This window comes from Falco punctatus, assembly GCF_963210335.1.
Source record: "Falco punctatus genome assembly, chromosome: 7".
In the NCBI taxonomy this organism is placed as follows: Eukaryota; Metazoa; Chordata; class Aves; order Falconiformes; family Falconidae; genus Falco; species Falco punctatus.
In genome coordinates, this window is record NC_137587.1 from 3,626,220 (window position 1) to 3,638,806 (window position 12,587).

The 12,587-nt window shown below is 41.4% G+C and overlaps 1 long non-coding RNA gene across 7 annotated transcripts in view; it reads left to right on the forward strand.

The window, feature by feature from the left end:
• The window catches only part of LOC308067360, a 35,688-nt gene extending 24,126 nt beyond the window's left edge, over window positions 1-11,562 (forward strand). For 3 of the 7 annotated variants that reach the window (XR_013929572.1, XR_013929573.1, XR_013929574.1), the window contains exon 3: window positions 139-11,562. This is a non-coding gene — a long non-coding RNA (uncharacterized lncRNA). The remainder of the gene's footprint in view (window positions 1-138) is intronic. The other 4 variants (XR_013929570.1, XR_013929568.1, XR_013929569.1 and 1 more) reach the window with 4 other exon arrangements.
• Window positions 11,563-12,587: the final 1,025 nt, after the last annotated feature.

A 12,587-nucleotide genomic window follows, 5' to 3' on the forward strand; every position in this document is an offset into this window, starting at 1 on the left:
ATACATTTAAAGAGCATTATTTAGATACAGAAAGGTTGACCTGACACAGCACTTTCTACTGGAAGTTTTTTTTCTCTGACATGTTTTAAACACAATGTCGCATAAAAGTAAATAGTTAACCTTTAGTCTCATTCGCAGGAGCCTACATAAAGCATTCAGCATACACTTCAAAATGCTCCAGGGTGCGGATGCTCCCGGTGCTCTGGTGGGTATCCCATTTAATTCACTGCCAGTAATCTTACTGGGGAAACCAGCTCATCTACACTTTGGACCTCTAGCTTCTGCAGGAACTATTCAATCTGTCTTTCTGTTTCTGTATGTGACATTTTCTGCCCTCTCCTTCATTCCAAATAGGTTTTCTCTTTAACCTTGTGGTACCAAAACAATTCATTGTATTTGAAGGTAATGGCATCTGGTAATTGGTGATGTGCCAAGCAGTAAAGGGCACCTCCAGTAATTTACTTGAATGGTGCCTGTATGAAAGCTGAAATAATTTGATTCTTCAGCGAGGGGCTATAAGCATACTAATGGTGTCTTCCAAGCCATTTGTGTAAAAAGGCTGATAGCAGGCAGTCTTGGCTCTGCACCTTCCCTTTCACTGCATTAGTTCAAATTGTTGATTAACAGCTATTGATAAGGAGGATGAGTAGTAAAGGTGTTTAAAAGGGTTGGGAAGGATTTTTCACAGCTGTTTTTGTTGGCTAGGTTATATTGTAACATTACTTTAACTCTCCATTTCAATATTTATATTAAAATAGTCAGGGGCTTTTAGGTTTATAAGTGATTTTCTGTCTATATATTTGAAAGTTCAAAATGTTTCACATGATGAAATTGTGGTTTTCTGGCCAATCCTAAGTATTATTTGCACGCACACACGGCAGAGGAAGAGAATGAAGTATAAATAGACATTTGTGGGGGGATGTGAGCGGATACAAAAGGGAGCACGCACAAGCATCGCTGTGGATTAAATGGCAGTGCAAGCCATGGGGCTGTGTGGGGGCTGAGAGACATGAAAACACATATGGTGCTCGAAGAAAATGATTAAAATATATATTTGACCATATGACTTTACATGAATTGTCTAGTGTGTCTTAAGTTTCTCCTTCTTCAAAATGGAAGCGATGAATTCACTCTGTGGAGCATGTTGAGGTCTTTAAATATTTGTTCCAGGTAAGGGAAGGGGGAGGGGGAGGGGGGGAAGCAGAACAAAGTCTGCTTCAAAGCAGAGTCTCTCTAGCTGCTATTATTTCCTTCTGTTGATATAAAAATGTAAAGATTCCTTTTGACCAAGTCTATAATTTTTAAGTTAGTCTTGTTCACCTTAATAGGCATTCTTACTTAATTATTCTTAAAACATGAACTAAGTATATGCGTTTTGTAAAGCTACAGGTGAGATTTATTTGCCTAAACAGAAGAAAAAAGGAGTAAGGGGAGAGGCACAGGTATGTGAAGTGATTATTGCATAATAGTTTGGCTGAGAACCCCCACCAGAAACAGAAGAACTTTCTAGACATGTTTTGATATGTAGTCCTGTTTTTTGGGTTTGTTTTTTTTCCCCTCGTTCAAAACAATCCTTACTCATTTGCATGTCATTATACGATGCTGACGGGCTTCTTGGTGACAGGAATTGCATAAGCCCGCAGGTTCAGCAATAGTTCAGCTACACAGGTAGATGTTTGTTCATTCTTAATAGCATTAGTTTGGGTGACATTTGGCTTCCAGTGCACATTCTTCATGCTCAATTATGCTGGAATAGATAAAGAATTGGAAGACAGTCACATCTGTGTCCCTGAATGAAGAGTCATTGTGTCATGCTTATAGAGACTGAAGTGTCATTCAAGTGAATTAATTATAACAATCTGTTTTCCAATTCAGTCTGGCAATTATTCCCTTTTCACAACAGTCAGCTTTGGTTCTCTTTACAGATTTTATACTGGCTTTGCCACAGACCCATGACCATGTCACCAACTCATTGCCCCTTGGAGGGTATAGGAAGAAGCTGTGCAGCTGCGGAGGTGACAGCGGCGCTGAGCCTCGGTGGGGGGTCTCTGTTCCCTGCCTGAGAGCATCAGGGCGAGTCTGTCTCCGACAGGGGTCGAATCTGGATATGCATAATGAAGGAGGCACTCCAAATGACTCTGGTTCTCAGTCTTTCCAGTTCTGAAATCTCAATCTGTCTCTCTCATGCATAAGATCTGCTTTATGGAAGTGGTGGTTAATGTAATTGTTTTTCAGAAAGCATTTTGACCCATTTCTGTTGGAGTCTATAGGGTAAAAAAAGTTGAATGTGGCTCACGTCCGTCAGTGTGGATGTATGGAAATAGCAACATCATTTCTTGTTAGACTGATGTTCCTTTTTAAACTCGTAAAAGCGTCTTGTAATGTTTGTTGCTGTGACAGTTGTCTTCAAACTGCAGCTGAGTTTCACACGTGGTGCTGCGGTGCTTTTATCCTCAGCTCCCTTAGAATTACATATTTTTTTTGGCCTCCACATCACGACTTTAGAACAACTCTGTCCCTTTGGACATTTGAAAGTTAATCTCAACTATATTTTTTCCTTCTATAAACCTAAATAATAGTAAAATACAACAATTATTAACATACTTTTCCATTTGTGGGATATCTCCAAATTAATTCCACAAATAACTAGTACTAAACTTTGAAGAGCTGAAGACAAATTCTGATCATGAATAAACAGGATCTGGATTTTCATCTCATTACAGTGAGTCTGAAACTGGCTCTTATATTTCCTTAATGTCCAGCATAGTTTAACTAAGGGTGGTCTTCAAATGCTGGATGGATGTGTGCCTACACATGTACGTGTATGAAACTACGTTCTTTCTATCAAAAGAGATTTCACTGGATTTTTCCAGAGGAGTGAAAAACTGCGGGTTGAGGGAGGAATTTTTTTTAATTAAAACATGTTAGGTGTGTCATGGTTGTTGAGTGAGTGAATCCACCATGATAGTGCTGTCTCCAGAGCAACTTTGAAAGCTACTACCTAGAAACTTGAGCAACTATGTCCTTCCACCTGTGCTTGTACAATATATTTAAAGAATGGCAACTGCATGTAAATGGAAATAGTGGTAAACACTGGGGTTTTTAGCCCTTCAGTATACCAGTCATAGTAATCAACTACTTCTTTCTGTCTCCTAATAGATGAATTATGAAAAGAAAGTGCTTTGAATACAAGGAGAGGTGTTGTCTTGCCGGCATATGTCCCTTTGCTGTATGACATCCAAGTATCTTTACGAAAAGGTAGGTCTTTGTGCCATCAAGAGCAATCTCAAAGCAAAGAAAGTCCTGGACTAGGTAGGTGCCTAGCACAGAGCAGACCTTCTCTGGTGTGTCTTGGGTTAATCAGCAAGCACTGTTAATTGCCAGCAATGGCAAAGATTCCGAGCCCTCCCTTCATCCCTGTAAGAGAAGAAAAGATTTTTTATAGGTGAAGGAACAGCATGAACTGCTGCAGAAGTGATTCCTTTAATGATTCATGGATCTAATTATTATTTTTATTAATGATGATACTGTGCTTAGAACCAGTAGTACAAATCTTAAACAAATGAAGGGCAAGCATTTTTTATAGCCTGGAATTACACCGTCTAAGGGTTATTCATAACTAGAGAGCTGCATTACACAAATATGCATTATGATTGTTCTATCAGTTGGCTCTGCTGAATTTGTCTCATTTGTGGATTTGCTTATAAATCTTAATTAGCCACTGTGGAATTGAAAGCAAATAAGGCATTAAAAAAAAAAAAAAGGTTTAGATAAAATCTGTTAAATTATGAGAATGAATTCTGTCACTTATCAAGAATAATAAGTTAATCGACCTTAGGTCTTACCACAGCCATAGTACAAGAGCACTTTTTCATCCTGATTTTCAATGTTCAGGGCAAGCTGGCTTTGTATTTGCATGGAAGCAAGGACCTAAGAATACAGATTCTTCTGGAAATGCCATCAATATATATGGAAAAGAAGCTGTGGGTTTGGCAATGTCCTCTACATCCTCTGAAGTTAGACGGGCAAGTGTCTTCAGAAATCATTTGCTTACGTAAAATGCAAACTGACTTCGCCACTTTCAGCAGGAACGGGTTACGTACACCACCAAGTAAAGATACAGTAACTGGTTCCTTTAAAAATTTTGGAGTGTTGATGAGAAAAATCCCATCATCAATGAAGACACCAGCAAAGTGACTGAAGGAATGTTCGTCCTCAACAGAACAGGAAACCTTTTGCTACATTCAGGACGCCCATCTAGATACCAGCATGTACCCGGCCCCTCGCATCCAGGGGAAACACCAGCTGAAGAGCCCAAGGGGAACCAGCAGCCACCAGTGCTGCCGGACAGATGGAAACTCAGAATGAGTGGGAGGCCGGAAGACCCCCGGTGCTCTTGGGTTCTGAAATGCCTCAGGGCTCCTGGATGTTAGCCTGTAATGTATTACAAAAAACACCCCACAGCTCCAAAATAATCTGTTTCTTCTACTATAGTCATAGCTATAGACCACTCACTGCACATGCCAAGCCTTGTGTTCTTTGGGTTTTTTTCCCATCCTCAGTATTGAGTTACTGAATTTCAGCAGTTGTGGCTGTAGCTGTGATGCTGAGGGAGCAGCGGGAATGAAACTTTTCCGAGACACAGTGTGTTCTCCCCTCCACGTCGACCAGAGCAGACGGACTCCCGCTCTGGCTGTGCAGGAGAAAGGACAGCTTGAGCTCCCGCAGCCGCCCTGGAAAAATCTCTTTTTGCATTCAGGATATGTGGTGAGGGTTCACCAACTCAAGGGCCAGCAGAGCCTGTCCTGCTTATCTAGTTTGCAGCCTTGTATGCAGAATATTTACTGGAAAAAATGGATTATCGCTTTTTTTGAAACCATCTTGCATCATTTTAGAGACTCCAAGTGATGGTGCTGCTGCCTAGGGGACTTAAGTGATGCTGAAACACCTCTGTCACAAGGAAACTTGGGCTTTTCCATGTGTGACTGTCAAACTGCACCTTCTAAGCCACTTGGTCCTGCGATGCCTTTCTAGCTAGCCAGGTGGAGAAGCTGCCTCCTGTCACACACAGGTTCTCCATGTCTAAATGTATAAGGAAGTGATCAAAATTACTCCTCAGCTTTCTTTTTGGGTAATCAAATATATTGAATCCTTGTGACATCCAATATGGGTTTCTAGCCCCTGGATAACTTTTGTGAAATTTAGACGGTGCAGCAGAAAGCAATTCACATCTTTTAGAACTTGACACGCAGTTAAGATTTTGTCATACAAAAACAAGCAGCAGAGAGATGCTTTTCTCCTATTGCAGGCTCATCTGTGCTTCACTCCTAATAGATTAAATAGAAAAATCTCTGTTTGCTGGTGTATTGCCAAAATGTCAGAGCTGTTGAACATCCCATTTATTTAGCCTTAGTGTTGCTCGTCAGACTTGCTCTTGCTAGGAATTACCGTGCCACAGTTAGCGGTACTAACAACGGTTTGGATTATACCTCAGGTATTGATCTCTAGGAAAACCAAGAGGAATGGCATTATTCCACAGGCATGCCTCCTCTCGTCTTATTAAAGCGGACTTAGACTTCAGCCTTTTTTACCTGAAAGGTCAGTAATTTAGTAATGTCAGCTCATTGGCTCTTTTCTTATTAACTCGTTAACATAACAAAGGGCGGCTATACACAGAATGGTTATTATGGCATATATGTTATGCCCATCTGTTACAGTAGGATATCGAGAGCCTGGAGAGGATGATTCATAATTCTGAGGCAATTTCCTATGGATCACGTAGAGCATGGTGGCAGATGGAAAAAGACGAATGCGAGCAGATGGATCTGGGTGTGGTTCGTGTCGCGCGTACTGGTTTACACTGGGGCAGAGCACTGGAGTTAATTCCTCACCAGCGGGAACAGCCTGCGATGTGGCACTCAGAGCAACTGCCAGCCATTGCAAAAATCATCCAGCTGAGAAGGCAGGCGTGCGCATCCCAGCCCCAGCGCCGGCAGCGCAACCACGCGGAAGAGACCAAGGGCAGTGGTTTACTTCCCAAATAGTATGCCAGAGTGACAAACTGCCTAACGTGTTCAGGTATGACTGCTGATGGTAGCTAGGTTTATTTTGGAATGACGGATAGGGCTTCCCAGACGCCCACGGTTACGAGGCAAAAAAAGTCATTCTGCAGTGACAGCGAGGTGACAAGCACGTTGATGGCAGAATGTACGGCACCGTGTTGTCTACTGACATGGTTGTCTGGTACAGAAACGCCAGAATTTGCATGCAGGCAGCAGCTCTTGGTAATGCTAAAGGTTACAGTTAGATTCGCAACACAGTGTTTTCAAAACAATGGAGTAATACTTGAGAGACTCAAAAAAAAAAAAAAAAAGCAGCCTAAGCAAATAGAACATTTAGCAACAGCACTGTTTCGGAAAAGCAAACCACACTGATAAAATACTATTGTCTATTTAAAATTTGGACTTGCCGTTACTAGTATCACAAGTGCCACGCTTTGTGAGATAGGACGTAGCCCAGATCTCACCGAAGTCATTAGGAATCTTTCCTTGCAGTCCAACGGGAGATAGCTTATGCCTTTTGTACACTGATACTGATTTTGGGAAGGAAGTTGCTCCTTGAAAAAGACATTCGCAAGATGGTGAGAAAGAGAAATAAGTAACATGCCTTACTACAGTTATTATTAATCACTTCTCTAACCTGATTTCTGTTCAGTTCACAAACTGCACTGAGTCTGGCTTTGAGGGGGAATATTCCCAGTGTACCCTCTGCAGGGGCGTTCAGGCAAAATTCCGTTCTGGATGATGGTGTCCATTGCCACTAAACCGACTTAATTGAGTCTTTCCACTCAGAACTACGTTTTTGTGCTTTCCTTGGAGCTGCAGGTGGCAGCCATCAGCATCCACCAAGCATATTTTAATAGTGGGGTTTGGCAGTACAAATATGTGAACGGTCGTTTCGACAGCCTTCTGGAGGTTATTCGCTCACCACCGTCTGCCTGCAAAGAGGCAGCTTGAGCAAAGAGAGAAATATGTTTGAAATATGCCAAAAAGATACCTGTGCCTAAAGGACGTCCATAGCAGCCTGTGTTGGGCTCCAAGGGTAGACTGTGATTTAAGAGGCATAAGTTTGGTATGGGGCTTGTACATTTTTGACAGCTCTCTCCCCACCATGCCCAGTAAGAACTCCCATGCTCTGCTTTCCTCAGTGCAAGACCCAGCTTCTGCCAGGTCTGAAGCATCCGACAGGAGCTCAGCAGCCTCCATTCCCATTAGTGCCATGTCATCTGGGATCCTGCTCTTCAAAGGTTCTGGATAAGCTGTAATTAATGACTTAACGGGATTTCGAAGACCTCTCAGGATCTTGGCAAATGGACTTTCAGCTGGCTCAGAACCACTCGAAATCAGCTTGTCATGAAAACAGCATTCTAAAATAGGCTATATTTAATAACTTTGCACGCTGCTGACAATAGTATAAGGTTCAAGAGAAGCTCAGAGAGCAGGAGGCAATGCATGTTGGTTGTATAGTCACATTTTATACCTCCCTCTCTCTCCTTTCCCTTCAAGTGGATTTGAAAAGCTCCATTTCCCATTCTGTCCCTCCTCCCTTTGTGCCTACATTATAATCCCCATGGCCCCGAGCTGAAGAAATCAGCTGTCTAGCAGCCTTGTCTATTTTAGGAAATCTAATGATTTACCTATAAACAGAAAGGCACATGTCTCCGAGGTTCATCGCAGTAAGCCTTGTGCTTCTAATAAAATATTGATTTCCTCTCATCCAATAATTTATGTCTTCAATTGACTTGATCGGGCGCCCTGCTATTTTTTCACCAGATACAGCAATCACCAAGGGAGTTAAGGTCTTTTTAGAATAAGAATGTGCTGTTGTGGGTTTTTTTGAAAGCTGGTGTATTCATATGCAGCTTTGAACAGAGTGTTATTACAGATAGATGAATCCCTGCAAGGCAAGCACTGTTGCCATACCCAAGGGAAACACAATTTTATTTTTACACTCAGCCGAATTAATTTATTGAATTGGTGCACGTTGCAGTTAAAGGTCATTCTGTACACATAATTTCTAATAGCTGCAACTTTTTATGTGAATTCTCAAGCACCATAGATAGAAAAATGAAAGCTGGCTTCAGGATAATGGGGTTTTCCCATTCTGTGCTGAGATGAAGTCTTCGTCAATACCCTCTTTATCAGAATCTCAGTGCCTCAGCCCTCACACTGAACACTCATTACCTTCCACCCATGGCTGGCAGCACGGAAGGGCTGCAATCACCTCAGGACAAAGAGATTATTTTCAGAGCTCTGCGTTGTCTGCTTGGCATCAGTTTTCTATAATACCTGGTATTAGCATGACGTATATAGCACATATATAAGGGGACTACTTGCTGCACTGTATTCAGACTCTCATCTTATTTATATCTTTGCTGTAGGAGGTTTATAGCCACGTCTGGTGACTGACCAGCATGGCTGTAGCCTTTTTGGTTTTTTTTTTAAACTGTCCAGTGCAGTCACTGGTAATGCAAATGCTATGGGCAGCAGCAGTTCGTTGATCATGAACATAAAAGAAAATGGGTATTTGGGAAAGAAAGACCGTTAAAATCTGTATTTTTGTATTCATTAGAAAATAGAGACTGTCAGTGACCTATGTTTAAGGTGACGTAATACTGGTTGGGTAGGGGTGGCCATGTGATACAGAACCTATCTTGTCATGGTTTCCCATAATTCAGGAAAGGGAATTTTCTTGTCGATGGTGATTCCCCACAAAGCTATTTTCCAGCAGCCTTACGTATCCGTGACTGCGTGTGTATACCTGCACGTGTGCTGCTCCCCTGCATCCTCAAGCAGAAGCGATGCCTGACACAAAAGAGCAAAGCACCATCCCAGAATGACAGCATGGCAGCAGAGGGGACAGCATGGGCACAGAGGCTCTGGCCCAGCAGATAAGCCTCTACCTTAACCAGGAGTCCTGCATGTGGCTTAGTATGAACGGCAAGTACAGCTGCTGATGATGCCAACTACATCAGCACACAGCTCCGTGCAGGATCAGGCCTGCACCTTCCTTTAGTGTCTGTTACCTTTGATCATGTTCCCACAAGACCAGAAATTTCAGATACCTTCCTTATTAACAAAACTTTCCGGCACATATTTTCTCATTCTGTCTTGAATAGTACAGAGTGAAAATGATTGGGATGTCTGGTTTTCTTTTGGTGAATTACATAACCGCTTGTTCTTGAAAAGGATTGTGTTAGTGGGAAATTCTAATGATAAAAACAATAATAACAATAGTAGCGCTGGTGGGACCTATTGAGAATGTTAGCGAAATATTTCTGAGATTAAAAACTAAATCTGGTTCCAACTCTAAAGAGTCTTGCAGTGACAGAGCCCAAAGCTGAAACTGTATTTTCTTGCCAGGGATTTGTATTCCCAGAAGCTGAATGTACCACTGGTCCTCCTGACCCAATATTGATCAGTTCTGGTTTTATTCTTGGTATGTGTTGTTGGCATTTTTTACAACTATAGACCATGATAGAGTCAATACTAACTGAAGTGAGAGCATGTATTCTCCCTGCGTTCAGCTCTGGCGCAAATTACCATTCCTTGATTGCGAATGGGAAGGATGAAGAATGTTTTTCAAGTTCTTGAAAGGGAAGTATAAATAGAAGAACTCAAAAAGTCTCCATTTCCTTGTTTTAATTCTTGATTTCCTTACTTTGCCTGATAATGAGAAAATGGATTTAGTCTGTCGGTAGGAATGACAAAACTAAAACAAAATAGCGTGTGCATTTTTAAAGCAACAGCACGCTTTACGGAAAACACAGACACCCCCAAGGAGCTGATGCATTAAAATAACATGAGGACACAGGAATGTGTGGGGTACTGAACGAGGGGCTATTAACACATGATTGCTTCCTCTTTCTCTCGTTTATTGTATTGGCTAGGGAAAATGCTGAGTTTCAAGTTTTCTTTATTCTCAGAAGACTTTGGTAACTATAACTTTGGGAATTTTCAGATGAGCAGTAACAGATTATACACGTACAAACCAGTTCTGGAAACGTCTGTGTTTCTGGTGGTCCTCTGAGACCCTCTGGCAAAACCTGGAGGCGGAGTATTCAGTCCCAGCAATGGGATGTAGAGCTACAGCCTACGCCTCTTCCACCTTTGCTACCTGCATTCTCTCCTGTCATCAAAGAACAAGTTTTGTCACTGCTCGATATGTGAAGTCACGGTGTGGGAGAAGAACGGGTTAGTGGCAGATGTCACTGATGTGTCAGCAGATGAAGCACCCTCAGCACTGGCAGCTCCTAAGCTTTTTGAAAGCTTCCTCTCAATGTCCTCACGACTCCCCCAGGACGTTTTTCTGCTGTATGTGCTGTGCTGTACCTGGAGGCTAAGCAAGCACTGACGTGCCGCCTCCTGAGGGAGCTGGAAAGGCTTTTTGTGGATCTTCCATCAAGCTCCACACTCAGCAGCTCAGAGAACTGTTAATTAGGTATAGGTCATCTAATCCTTTGAGCAACCGCACTGCAATGTTTGCATAGCTATGAAAACATTTTGAAGCAAATAAATACATTTAATATTTTCCTTGCTGCTACTCATCTGAGAATATGAAGAAAAATTCCCAGTAATGAAAGCTGATTATAGATTAGCCAACTTGATAGAAATTTCTTCACATGGGACTTTTGAAATGAGCCTAAGGAAAAGACAGTGGGGAACAATTCCATAGGAGAAAGGAATGACAGTGTTACGTCGTTATTAATTAGTGTGATTGTAACTCAAGTTCTGAAATGTGGATATTTACTTTTATTTTTAAGATCCTAGATGTAGATTTCATAGTTATATGTTAGGAAAGCATTACTGACTACTTAATTAGGTTTTCATTGGATTAATGGGGGTTTTGCTAGTGAATTTAGCTCATGCATAATTAACTTATACTGGTATCCCCACAGCCTGATTCATGGCTGAATTTCAAAAACATGGTTTCATTTGGTACTATAGCTTTTATGAAGCGTCTTTTACCTTCACGACCGCTGCAGTGATGGATTTGCTAAAAATAGCTTGTGAACTATATATCAGTCTTTGCTGAGTCAACAAGACTAGCGGAAGACTCTCAGCCCAAGAGAATTACACTCAGTAGACGGTGCAGGACAAAGAAATTTATTTTATTTTAACTAACATAAATCTGCCTCATTGTCCAGCAGTTCTTTTTTTCTTGCCTTTGACTGCATAGAGGAAAAAGCACCCTGTTTTAAATAGGCAGTTGTTATTCCTGCCCAGCATAGCATCCTCTAACTGTGGGTTAATTATTCTAACTGTGCTTATTCCCATAGAATTATTAATACGATGTAAGGGCTCAGTGAGATTCTTCTCATTATCCTTCCTAACCAAGAGCAAAATGATCTACCAAGAGCTAAGGCAGCGTGTGGAGAACAGTGTGGGGCTGGAAGGTTAAGGGTGTGTCCTGCTGGTCCTCTGAGGATGCATGTGACAATCTCCCGGTGACGTGCACCACGGCAGTGCTGAGTGACACCCAGTATTTGCAAGCTGGAAGCTTTCCTGAAACAAAAGCCTGAGGTGAGCTGATGGGAAGAGTCAGAGCTCCTCACAGCACCAAGAGGAGGCTTTGCTGTCCCAAAGCCACCTTCGTAACAGATGTAAAGCTGCCTGGCTCCACCAAAAATGCTTTCGTCCTTATGCCCAAGATTCTTCATTTTCACTTAAATCCAAAAGCAGATTGCGAGCTTTAGATGGGTTTCCTGGCAGACCACAAAATCGATGGAATAATTTTTTTCCTAATTAAACAGAAAAGCAAAAAGTTGACCTTAATGTTTTTTCTCAAATAGAAATGTCTCATTGTGTCTTTGAGTTTTAAAATATTAACAGCTAGCACCATACTGGTAAAATAGGAATGTCTTTAGCAAATCTTACAAAGAGAACACATTCAAATAATCTGGCATGCTTGTTTTAGAAAATGTCAAAAGAAAGTAGCACTGTTTTTACAGATACTGTCTTCTAAAGTATTTGGCTTAAACTGATATGAATTCATAAATGTGTTCTAGTTATTCGTTTGTGGTTTTTTCTAATAAATACTGGTTTTCTTTTGCCTAGCTCCAAAAAAGGAAACATGTAAGAAACACCAACAGTTACATTGCTTAGGAAAAAAAACCAAAACAAAACACAAACGCTGTAAAAATAGGAATTTATGTAAGTGTAGACAGCCGATCTCAAGGAACGTTAAACGGCTATATTTTTTTTTTTTTTTTTTTGTCCATATGTGCATTTGTGCTATAAGCTATTCTGCATAATGCTTCTCTCTTATCTGGAGATTGGAGACATCAAGCAGACAGTAAATTTAAGACTGGTTCATAATTTGAAACATTATATTACCCCAGAGACATCTAGTATGAGGCTTAGGTACACACAGGGAAAGAGGCCAAGACCTGTGTGTAGAGGATGTGCACCTACAGCCATCATGGTTTGTCCTCTGCATGTGCACCGGGGATAAGAGTTGGGAACTGCACGGCTTGTAGATCTTGGCACCATGATTCTGATTTGGAGGCTGAAAAAAGGGGTATTTAC